Below are 13,211 nucleotides of genomic sequence, written 5' to 3' on the forward strand. Positions count from 1 at the left end.
TTTGTTTTTAGGGACATGCTGCCTAGCATAATCTTTGTCGCTTATCCAAATGCAAAACTGAAAGCAGTCTTGTATGATTTTGGTCACCATGACCTTCGAAAGGTCAAAAAAGGCCACTGACCTTATATGAGCATGTTAACTTTTTCTACGAAGAGGCATCTAGATTCTGGGGTACTTTGGAGACCAACTTGGAATTTGGCTTTGTTTGAGCTTGTTGGACCCGAAAGTCATAACCTGTCAGTCTCAAACTTTGACCTAAATGATTCCACGTGCAGGCTAACACACTGTGTTGATATAGTACCTCCAGCTCTCTTAGTTCCAGAGATCTCAGAGGAGTTAAATTGACCGCCACCCGATCGAGGGGTATCCAACCGACCACTCGGTCGCGTCTTAAGTGTTTGTATCATTAACGTGCCTGAACACTCAGCCAGTGGAAACACCCTGTGTTTGACTACCGTAACACATATGTCCGGCTCTGTGCATGTGAAGCATGGCAGCACATCTGCCAACATGCCCTTCCAGTCAGTGCCCACATGTTGACGCTACCTGGACGTTTGTCTTTCTTGACTTCAAAATCAAATTTAGGCTACTGCACAATTTCCCCCGGGAGTCTTCTATTTTAACCTCGAGGGATCCCCTCCCCATCCCCGACAGGAAGCACCTGGTCTGAATCCCACTCACCGACGCTCTCCCGATGAAGCGGAACGTAACACAGGTCAGCGGGCTCAACCGCAGAGCTGACTGCTCCTGACTCGACTGCGGTTCACGCTTCCGGTAGGCGTTACGCTGCCGTGCCCTGGCATCGACCGCGTTGCCGAGAGTGCAGCTCGCTGGACGCCGTCCATCAGCCATTGGCGAAGGTTCCCCGCCAAAGCACTGGCGAAATGAGTCGCTAGGGACCGCTGAGACGATGCAGTCCCGAGAGTGATCCTCGGCCTGCCGTCATCCGAAGAGCGACGAGTCCCGGGCACACGGGGAGGAGAGAGGGGAGAGAGGGAGATGGGCCTAGATAGAGAGAGAGAGAGAGAGGAGGGAGAGAGAGAGAGAGAGAGAGAGAGAGAGAGAGAGATGAGAGAGAGAGAGAGAGAGAGAGAGAGAGAGAGAGAGAGGAGAGAGAGAGAGAGGAGAGAGAGAGAGAGAGAGAAGAGGAGAGAGAGAGAGAGAGAGAGAGAGAGAGAGAGAGAGAGATATATATATATATATATATATATATATATATATATAGGGAGGGAGCGAACGAGAGAGAGAACGAGAGAGTAAGACAGATAGAAAGACACAATAATTTTTACAGAGCTAACAAATATGCATTAACGCGCTTGCGAATACCACAGACACTCCATATCAACCGACAGGAGTTAACAACCAATATTTCACATTTCGTTGCAAATATTCCGGGTTAAGCAGAATGGAATACAGCGTTATATTCCCTCAATCAAACTGCGCGATTTTTAGAAGGGCTAAAGCAACGGTCAAAGGGTTCTAAACTCGAATTTTTTTAACAGGTCCACTATCATAGCAGTCTGGCGGCGCTACTGCGACGGATCGGTGACTATTGCATCGGTCAATCTTTTGATCAATTACAAGGGGTGTAGTTGTCAGCAGCTATCCATTCACAATCGGATTGTCAACAAGCTGTGTTTCAGTTCGCTTCTCCCTTATCGAAAATGAAAAGTGCGAAGGCAAAGGGATGCCGTCTGATCAACCACAAGCAAAACCTAGTCCACGCTGAGGACGGCCAGCGTTTACACTAGCTGGCTGTGCCGCTTTGGGTGTTGTGGCTTTCCGTCAGACCTCGGTCGGCCAATGCTGGATCGGTACCGGTGACACGTTAATGTGTCTATTAGATTTTGATCCTTTTCAGCGTCACAAAAAGTCTTTTGAAAAACACATTGTTTTCAGATGTGCTGATCAAAGACGTGAATGATCCCTGCCTTCCTAATGATATCAACCTTCGTGTAACTGCTTGATCAAGTTATATAAGAACCCAGACAACTTGTCTGTACCAATGCGCATTCGAGCTCCGATGTAGAACTCAACAGCAAAATATTAGTACGGAAGACGCGCCTCCTTCATCCTATGACTCAGCTGTTCCTGGTCTCATCCTTCCCCTTGATTACCGGGTTGCGGGTGAAGTCGTGTCCATGCTCGGCGGCTCGATTTTAACCGCAGGTAAGCTGATGTTATGAATTCCCGCGATTGCTAGTGTGCCGTGCGCAGTTTATAAAAAAGTGCCGTGAACTTGATTAACATCTTGCAGGTGGCAGTTTTGCACCATGTGATGTTATCAATCATTCGCACACTGAAATATTATATCAGCTATGGCCCCGTCGATTTGTCGTAGAATTTCCCATATGTCAATATCGTCATGATCATCACGGCTTTCTCTGGTACGCGCTCCCAGGAAGATTTGTGCCTTCCACCACAAACATAAAGACATGATGACTGACAAATAGCAGTCAAAGGCAGCAGCGCGACAGCCGATGCGTAGGTAGCTGCGCTCTAAGATTGTGTCTTTTTGTTTTAATACATTTTAATTTAATATTATTGCCTTAGGGTTCGGCCGCCAGCAACGATGCGTCCCTCGTACAATGTCAAAGAAACACCAATGGGAATGGTACGACAGATCGATCGCACCATATCTATCGAATGGTACGGTTTTTATTGCTGCAGCTGGTTCACCACGCACCACGGACTTGAACAGTGTGAGCAATTATTCTTTAATAATGGCTATTCGAACAGAGCCATTGACGAAGAGATTGAGCGCACCTTGAATCGACGAAACCAGAAACCACTCGCCAAGAAACAAGCCCATTAACTTTTTATCGAAATAAAATATCCCGTCATATAAGGTGGATGAGAAGGTTTTGCGGGACATAGTCAAAACAAATATCGCACCGACTGATGTACCACAACACTTAAAGAAGACTTACCATACAGTACAAGAGCAGAACAACTAGCAGATTTAGACTGAAAAACCTGGCAGCGGACCAAAACCAACTAAAGCGCACCAGAATAGTATATGAGTTTAAAGCCCTTCCGGAGACTGCCGGCTCTGCAATTTTGCCTGCATTGGTATGAGCACAACATCCCTATCACGACGCATGACTATGCGCCTGCAGGAGGGAGCGCCAGACCAACATATGCGCAAAACCCACAACCGGAAACTCTTACGCTCGGAGTTGACTGAAAACACACTGATTCTAAAATCATGTCCGAACAAACACCGTCTTCGATTTCTTGAAGCCATCCTGCTAAAGAAAAAATGCCTGACTTAAACAAAAAACTTAAGTCATGCATTACTTTGGACCTCTTCAGGCACCCAACGACAGCAAGGTGATTTGATGTCTACCTTTTCCATGATTTAAACTGACTAGAAAAGTGATATGCGTCTGTTTGCATGCGCTTTGTGATTTGTCTAGATATTGGAATGTATTATCTGTTATCTCTCGTAGAGCATGCCTCGTATTTTGCCATATTCAAATCATGTATATATATATATATATATATATATATATATGCACTATCAATCAAAAGGCGACTTATGTCTCATCAAGGCCACAAATGACAAATCAACTGTAGCGTAGCGCGCTCTCGCGAACGCCCAGAGCGTCGCCGACGCGGCCGGCACCTTTCCGGTCTTTGATCATTGATTGACGCGCTCGGCCCGGGAGCCGGCCGGGCCGCCAGTGCCGGATCGATGGTGTCCACAGCTCGCCTGACCGTCGCCAGTGACCGCTGAATGCGCCGCCTGAAGCCGCAACCGGGCCCGGCGCCACCACAGAGGCCTGCCAATGACACTGGCCTGACGCGTGCTGCGCGGCCGCCGCCAGCCGGCGGGGAGAGCGGGCGGCGCCGCTCGACGACCGGCCGCGATGACAAGCGGGATCAATGGACAACCCACGGGCAGCTCCGTGACGAGGACAGGACAGCGCCACGCTTTGGGCCTTCACGTGGTTGTCAGCCCGTGTAAAGGCAAACATTTCAAGAAGAATGCAGTTTTGCCCCATCCGATTCAAGAGAGGGTGCGCATGGTGGGCCTGGCACCAAACGACGATAGGCTCGGGTAAACATGCAGCTAAAAACGAATTAAAAAATGGTTGGGATTGTCGAAAGAAAAGCAAATGACTATTGTGGAAAGAAAAAGTTGCTCGCTATGGCGAACTCGAGTAAAGCTGATGAATGTAGTGTGGTTGCCGACACGGTTCCTAAGTTGCGCTTCCAGAACAGCCGCCAATAAATTGCAATCAATCGGGACATTCATATGCGACAAAATTTATGGAATTCATGAAGCTATACTAAGATATTGGCAACATCCATGGTAAAATGTAAGCGACAGGTTGTAGATGTAAATATATCTGCACATGAATGTGGCTAGATTGGATGAGTGGAATACTTACAGAGAACAAAACAAAGTAATTGGCTCATACCCGTCGTAAGTGCTTAAGATATGTCATTTGTAATTGCTCTCTTGGTACATAATTATTTCACTAGATCCTTATCTTTCACTATGAAATGTTTTCTCTTCAGAGGCTTACCTTGGGTTTATTTACTTGCGGGCGAAGCGATTATTTTGTATGATACGCTACTTTTTCCCATAAATAATACGTAAGTATGTGAACTTATTTCTGAGAACAGGCTTTTTTCAAAACGTGCCGTCTTACGAGACGGGCCGTTGTTGACTTCGTCCGAATGCTCCGCTAGCCATCAGCGGTAAAGAGCGTATAACGGCAGGTGCTGGGGCTGCCGGGGTATTACGGCAGATACTGGGGCCGGAATATAACGGCAGATACTGGGGCCGCGGGTATAACGGCAGACACTGGGGCCTCCGGGTATAACGGCAGATACTGGGGCCTCCGGGCATAACGGTAGATACTGGGGCCGCCGGGGTATAACGGCAGGTGCTGGGACTGCCGGGGTATAACGGCATATACTGGGGCCGCCGGGTATAACGGCAGATACTGGGGCCGCCGGTGGGAATCGGGCGTCGGTCCGACGGCATATCCAATCACAGAAATTGTCGGCATCGCCAGAGCTTCGGCACCGCCGGAGCTCGGTGGTGCACGTGGCAGATTGGTCCAGTCATTCAAGTTGTCTGCCCGTCCGCGGGTCTGCAACAGGCCACCACTCATCGCGAGGATGACGGACGGACGGAATTCGGGTGAGAAAGTCGGGACTCGAAGCCTGATTGTATTCAAAGCAATTGCCAGCTCTAATGATTTGTTTGGAATTAAATTTTCCAGAAACAAATTAAGAAATGCATGATAGTGCGAGAAACGGGAGAATTCTCGGAATTTAAAAATGGTCTCAAGGGCAATTTTTGGTGAACGTACCGTCCTGCAGACCGCTCCCCTTACTGTTCTCAGTTTAACCCAAATATCAACCCGTCCACAGTTCACTACCTCAAGCAGCATGTCAAATGTCAGACGTATTCAGCGGATGCCGGGCAGGACGCGACCCATGGCTGCATACGTCATATTAAATAGAGATCCAGTCGCATCCCAACACCTCAGAAACTTCCACCATGCTTATCGCATTTCATGCGGGGATACAGGTTCTTTTCAGCTGGGGAGGGTGAAAATTTGAGGATATAAACCATCATGGCAGGAATACATGTTCCATACATGCATGGCGACATGCTGCACATCACGGTATGTCAGATTTCTTTCACATCACCGTGAAAAAAATGTGATAAAAGTAACGTTTTATAGATAAAATAAACTAAGTGACCGAAATAGGGAGGGCACTCAAATTTTGACCGCAGGTCAGCTTAAGTGTCAGCAAGGCCGGAATTCGGATAGTCCCGCCGCCCCATCCGCTCTCTGCATGCTTACTCACCCCTGGCCCGTCCACTCTCTGCATGCTTACTCGCCCCGTTCCCGGGTTACCGCCTGCCCCGTCCACTCTCTGCATGCTTACTCGGCCCGTTCCCGGCCTACTTACGGTCCCGCGCACCACCTCTCGCAATCCTACCGTGCTTTCTGACGCGCCTCGCCAGTAGAAAGCCAAATCCGACGCGAGAGTTCACTTCTGACTCAAGGACAGACGCAGATCTATGCAAAGCCAGTTGAATTGATTGATTTTTGGACGGTGCGAGCCGCGCTCGCCGCGCATCCTGTGTTTGTCTGTAACTCCCTGGGTGCCGAGAACTGACATCAATCGTAAAATCGCCTGGGGCGGGTGAAGGGCTTTTCTCGCGCCTGCGCATGGGAGCTTGCACACATTTACCTATAGGCTGGTCGGAGCGGTTGTCGGTTTTGTTCTCCATCGGCATGAGTTGGTGTCATGACGTAAGACACTCTGGACACTCTCATGACACTCTTATGACACTCTGGGTGTCATGACGTAAGGGCGCCTGAAAGTCAAGATTGAGGCCCGTTTTCAGCTTTTCCATGTTTTCAATGTTTCACGTTTCCTAAATTAACTGAACGGTGAGATGAAATAGTGGTGAGCTTGCACCGTTCCGGATATACGTTGCAGATGCGCATCATGTATTATGTTAGATACTACTTATTATGCATGCTGTTATTCTAAAACAGTCTGAACTTAGTGTCTTCAAAGTGCTACAACACAACTTTTCGAGAAATAGGTTACCTATTGCTGAAAATTGCTTGGCGGTGCGATCCGTGGTCACAAAGGTGCTAAATGCATCACTCGGGGCCGGGCCGAGCCGCTGAAGCCACAAATTTCTGGTTGGTTGACGTTAAGGCTCACTCGGGCAGCAGCATCGCTCGTAACAAAGGCACGGATGGCAGCACCACTCCCTTTTCTGCCACAGGTCTGCCTCTGGCCCATCCGGTAGATCAGGCCGGCGTTCTCGCTATGACAGGGAGCCTGTCTCCGCGGCTCTGCCGTGACGCCCTCGCTGTTAACGGCTCCCCGCACCGCCCTTTCGCGTCTCTGCGTCAATAGACACCCACACGCAAAGGGAACGGAAATCGCGGCTCGGGGAGGTTTAGCGCTCATTTCGTAATGCATTCAGCTTGATGCCACAGCTGCGCGGAAAAGATTGCCCCAATTGAAATCAGGCCGGCCGGGAACGTCGGTTGCTTAATGGCCGCCGCGGGACGCATGTGTGGCCAACTGATGGCGTATCAGGTCCACAATGGTGCCGATTCCGGCCGAGCCCAGGAGCGCCTCAGGTACGCAGACTCCATCCGAAGTCTGGTGCCCCGCGCCAGCTCAGCTTACGTGCCCGAGCGCCCGCACCAGCGCTCTGGTCAGTATTGGTATCCGCATGTACGGCTTCCACGGGCCATGAATTAGGAATGGTTTACCTCCGCACACATTGCAGGAGCGCACGCCAACCCGCTCACACTAAACCCCTTGAGCCCGCGTAGCATGTGCAGCATAGATCAATAGCATGCGCTGTGACCAGCGGGCAGCCTGACGGGCTGGCCCAGATCCTGCCGCTGTTTGCCTGCTGTTGCCGGCCAGCGGCCGTCTGCGCTCCGTCGGCGAGCCTCCTCCGCAGGGAGCGCCGGCGGCGCCGCGGCCCGGACCGGCCCCCGGGGACGGTCGGCGGCGGCCGCCGCGAATCAGCGCCGTCGACGAGCAGCGGCGCGCCGCGCCGTCCCCGGGGGCCGCCGGCGCCGAGCCGCGTATCTCAGCCGCGCCGCACGCACGCCGAGCGACGGGCACGACGGCGCGCATCTGAGAGGCGCCCGCGCTCAGACGTTGTTTGGGACGGCAGTCTCGGCGGGGAGCGATGTTGAGGTGGTCTTTCGATAGCGGGGCCGACTGGTGACGCAGCGGTGCCGCTAGTCTGACCTCCCCGGCTACTGAGACTGACATCTCGCATCTTCTGAGACTGACATCCTGCCTCCTCTGAGACTGATCTCCCGCCTGTAGTGAGAACGGTCCTCCGAAAACTGGGACGGCTCGACTGTTTGTTCCAAAACAGCTGGCATGGCAGGTTAAACTACTTTTATTTAGTTAAGATCACGCGCTTTCAACATTTTTGCACGAGAACGAAACGGCCAGGAAATATTTGGAGGGATAAGCGAGGTTTAAGCCATTTCAAAGCATCCCAGTTGCTTGGGCAGCCCAGTGTTCCTCGATAGCAGAGAGCCAATCTGGTGCTGAGCCTGTTTGCTTGGCTCTCTAGCCCGAGGTAGAGATCAATGTAAACGACTTCAGAAAGGATATGGAGCCGCCCGGAGGATGATGCCATAGAGCCGACTATAAAAGTTGCCTCATCCGAGAGAGCGTGTATTGAGAGATGTATACCCAAGGCAGCATTATTTACAGGGCAGTGCCTGGTATAAGCAAGGGAACAAACACATTTGTTTTGCTTAGAGCACAGCTGGCAGAGAAGGCTAATAACGGCGCTCGGACAGCACTGGCCTTGTTTGGCTCGCCCCGCAAGCCTGGCAGAACGATGGCCACGGAATTAATTACGTCCTGTGTGCCAGATATATATGCATGAAGACACATTCAGTCCATTGCGCAGGAACGCTAATGTACCCGACGACAAGGTTCCGGTGCATTTGGCTAATGTCGGGCCGGCGGCGCCTGTGTGTTCTGTGCGGCGGCCTCGACATGCCGCTCCGCCAGGCCGGCGTGACGACATGGAGGTTCCACCAGACCAGCGTCGCAACAGGGAGGTCCCACCAGACCAGCGTCACGACAAGGAGGTCCCACCAAGGGCGGTGTCACGACCGGGAGGTCCCACCAGGCCAGCGTCACGACAGGGAGGTCCCGCTAGGCAGGCGTCACGACATGGAGGTCCCACCAGGCCCGTGTCACAACGTGGAAGTCCCATCGGGCCTGTGTCACGACATGGAGGTCCCGCCAGGCCCGTGTCACGACAGGGAGCTCTCACCAGGCCTGCGTCACGACCGGGAGGTCCTACCAGGCCCGTGTCACAACCGGGAGGTCCCACCAGGCCGGCGTCACGACCGGGAGGTCCCAGGAGGTCCCACCAGGCTCTTGTCACGACAGGGAGGTCCCGTCAGGCAGGCGTCACGACATGGAGGTCCCACCAGACCCGTGTCACGACCGGGATGTCCCGCCAGGCAGGTGTCACGACATGGAGGTCCCACCAGGCCCGTGTCACGACATGGAAGTCCCACCAGGCCGACGTCACGACATGGAGGTCCCACCAGGCCCGTGTCACGACATGGAGGTCCCACCAGGCCGGCGTCACGACCGGGAGGTCTCGCCAGACCGGAGCAGCCGGTCGGTCGCATGATATTAGCCGCATGTGGGCGTCTCGGACGCACACATATATTGACCACGAGCAAAGGCATTTGCGAACGCTGAGCTGGACTTTATAGGCGGGAAATCAGTGGTAGAAATACCACGCTGGTCATATGGCGCCCATAACCTACTCTTTATCTAACGGATGCATGACAAAGCGGGGAGATAAGGTTACGTTCGATATATGGCATGAAATAGTATGTCTTTAAGATAACTGAAAATGTGTCCATCATTTACTGAACGTCTCCCAACATACCATAAAGCGTTTGGCGCACGGACCCTGATCCAAAATGGCGCATGCGTTCCGATGCGAGGTGAGCACAACCTATCAAAACATGTCGTACTGTGTAATGATCCCCGCAGCAAGCACATCGCGGTTGGTCTTCCCTGCATAACAGGTGTCGGTGAGTTGTGCATGTGCGTCCTATTTTCAGGCGGCATAGCGCCACTTCATCCCGCCTCACCTCACCACAGCTGGACGCCCGTGTTCCCAACTGGGACTTTATCTCTTTCAGTTTATTGGCAGCATACCAACCCCAATTCGCTTGCCCCTGCTTAAACGTGAATGCAGATATTACTGCATGTAGGTCGGTAGCAGGGACTGTCAGTGTGTGGATGCGAGTTGTGTGTGTGGCACACCTTGCTGCGGCATCAGCTACTTCAATGCCCGATATGCCAACGTGGCTCGGTATCCAGCAGAATACCACCTGCTTCCCGGATCGGGACAGGGTAGTAAGAAGAGTTAAAATGTTCTGAACGATGGGATGTGATGAATCCAAATCCTGCAGTGGCATAAGGCTGCTAAGAAAGTCCGATAAAACTAAGTGCTGATTGTCACTGTCAACTTTTATGAAGTGGAGTGCTTTCACACGCGCCCGGGTGGCCGGCTAGGTACTCTTCGCTCGGGTAGGGGGTCAATTTGACCCCCCAAAGATCTCGGGAATTAAGAAAGCTGGATATACCAAATTTTCAGGGTGTGCTAACCTGTACGTGAACTCACTTAAGTAAAATCTTGAGGTCACCAGGTCATGCTCTTCGGGTCAAATAGGGTCAAACAAGGTCAAATTTCAAGCTGATCTCGTAAGTGCCCCCATAACATATATAACTGTTTCTAAGCAAAATATCCCGAGCTCATTTCAGGTCAGTGACCTTGCTTGCCCTCTTGAAGGTCAAAGTGACAAAACCATACAAAACTGCATACACGATTTGAGTGAGAGACAAAGATTACGGTTGACAATGTGTTCTTTAAAAAATGTCGACCTGGGTCATCTTAGGTCAGTGAACTATAATGACCTCTAAGAAGTCAGCTGAAGATGTATGATGCGGTTCATCCTATCAATGAAATCAAAATGAGCACCGGAAAATGCCCCATACAGCAAGCCCTAGGGAAATAAAACAGGCTGGTTTCGACCTTGGTCTGACCTTCATACCTCACCTTAGGTCAACTTAATTTGCTCATTCAATACTTGTGTTGCCTAATAAAGCATCTCAAAGATATATAGCTTCGTCAAACACTCCATTGTTGCATCAGATTAAACAATTCCCTACAAATTGACTTCGCTGAAACCGTGGCCTGAATTTGACCTGCCATAGATCAGCGACCCTACAAGATACGTCTAAATTTCTTACACCAAACGATTCGCTACTCAATTGTGAACAGCTAAGCAAAATTTGGCGCGGCGCAGCCGCGCCAATCGGAAACCATTCTGGAAAACCCTTCGGTGGGGCGTCATTTTGGCTCCGCCACCCTAGCGCGTGTTAAGAGTGGCTATCAGGCCGGATGTGAAGACCGATGCGTGAGCAGGCAAAGCAAAAGGCCGTGTGACAGGATCCTGCACAAGAGCACATCCAACACCGGCATCCACTTTCGAACCGTCCGTGTAGGTCTTCTTGCGATCCGGGTATGACGTCATCAACTCCAAAGACCTCAGCCGAAACTCGTCCGGGACAGCCATCTCTTCGCGAAATGGGAAAGTGAGACATCCACCGCTGGTGGGTAGAGCTTTCAAGGAGAGGTCTCAGGAATTTCTTAACGAATCACATGCCGTCTGCGAATGCCACGTTCCTGTAAAAGTATGAACATCCTCACACAGAAAGGTGCGATTTGATGCACCCTCCCCGTCAGAAACTTGCGTATTGTTCTGCGCGAGAAGACCCAATTGTATGTTGGGTGATCGGGGAACTGTGCCAACTTACAGGCGTATCTCATGCCCAGTAATTTTTCTCCTAGTGGACAAAGTGGGCTCGTGGGCTTCAACAAGGGGGCTTACTGTTGGAGAGGTCCTGAATGCACCTGTCGTGATGCGTGAGGCAGTACGATGTATCGTGTTCAAGGAGTGCTTTACCGACTCACAAGCCCCGTCATAAACAAAAAAGCACGATCGAGCCTGGATCTGATAAGAGAGCGATATAAGAGCAACAGCGTTTTCTTGTCCGCACCATATGACGTGCGTGCGATTGACTTCAGGGCATTCGGGGGTTTTAGAACACATGGCTCGCAAAGCCTTTATATGGTCTTTGTAAGTTAGGCGACGATCAAATTGCACGCTCAGAAGACAGACCACGGGCTCAGACGGGATCGCTTCGCCATGCAGTCGCATCGCTACATCCTGGCAGTGACCACGACGGCGACAAAAGTGCACACCCACTGTCTTCGATGTGGAGAAACGAAACCCATTGAGAGTGGCCCATCTCTTCAAAGGTGTTTCAGCCAGTTGCAACTGACGCTCCATCGCTGAGGTAAGAGAAGAGCTGCACCAGATTGCATTTCTAATTCGTGTCTTGTGAGTGATCAGGCATTTGTGTACAAGCCGTTCGATCAGTTGGTTTTCCTTGTAGCGTTACAAGACCGCTACGATTTCAGCTCCCCATATATTGACACTGGAGATGTGAAAAGTGACGCTGAGGAAAAGCGGACCTCATCTCACTCGTGCCTGTTACACGCCTAACTAGAATAGAGAGAGACTGTTGAACTGATAACGCCTGATCGCAGGAGTGCCCAAACACGATGGGCTGTATCAATTATAATTTGATAACACCTGCATTGTGATAACGAGTGGCGTCTCTCACCGTCTCGCTCGTCCCCGCTGCAAAAGATCCCCGGCGTCTGTTGAAGGCGTGCCATAAATGGACTCCCATGTACAGGCGAGCGGCTCTGTAGCGGCGAAAGTTGACGTTGTGGTGTCGAAACTTGCCACTTAAAGAATGCTCGTACTTTTATGCTTCTTTTCTTGAAAGAATATCCGAATAATTTGAATAAACAGATTTCTGAGATCAGAGCTCGCGCTAAGCAGCGCTTGTTACGTGGGCACTGACCCTGAACATCCGATCGTGAAATTCCAGGTCAACGACAGGATTTACAGGCAAAAGTTAAACGCACCGCAATGCTCGACACGGTCCTTTCTGCCCTCTGACGTCACCTGACCTTTAGCGCAGCCGCTACCAGCAGCCGCAGGCCACATCGTCGAACCCATCGTGCCACTGGTGGGTGGTGTGGGAGGCAGATACTCTTGCCAACTGGGCTATCGGACAGAAGTACTTAATATGTGCCTCAACTCGAGAGAAAATACAGCAAGCTGTTTCGCAGTACCAGTGCTTGACTAAATCATGTTATTTAGCGTGCATGCGTAAAAAAGCAATGGCATCTCCGGAATTTCCCGTGGCATTTCCCGCTGTGGCCGAGGCCGCGGCCGCCCATGTGAGCGTGACTTTTGCCGTACGCGGGCACGCGGCCGTGGCCGGGTGATATACCAGGCTACACTGCTGCCAGCGACCGGCTCATTAGCGCCTCCCATAACGCCACCCCACGCGGCTCCGGCGCGGTCGGCGCAGCTCTGACGGCGCTTATTAGTTGCGGACGGCGGCTGTGCGCCGGGCAACAGACGCCGCCGGCGCGCCGTCGGCCGTCCCCGGACAGGAACCTGGGTCGGCCGCCATTACACCGGACGTTTTCGGCTCCATTTGCCGTTGCGAGCATCGCCCTGGGAATCTGGCGCGCGCTGCGAAGTGCCCCG

This window comes from Pollicipes pollicipes, unplaced genomic scaffold, assembly GCF_011947565.3.
Source record: "Pollicipes pollicipes isolate AB1234 unplaced genomic scaffold, Ppol_2.1 Scaffold_4740;HRSCAF=5597_pilon_pilon_pilon, whole genome shotgun sequence".
In the NCBI taxonomy this organism is placed as follows: Eukaryota; Metazoa; Arthropoda; class Thecostraca; order Pollicipedomorpha; family Pollicipedidae; genus Pollicipes; species Pollicipes pollicipes.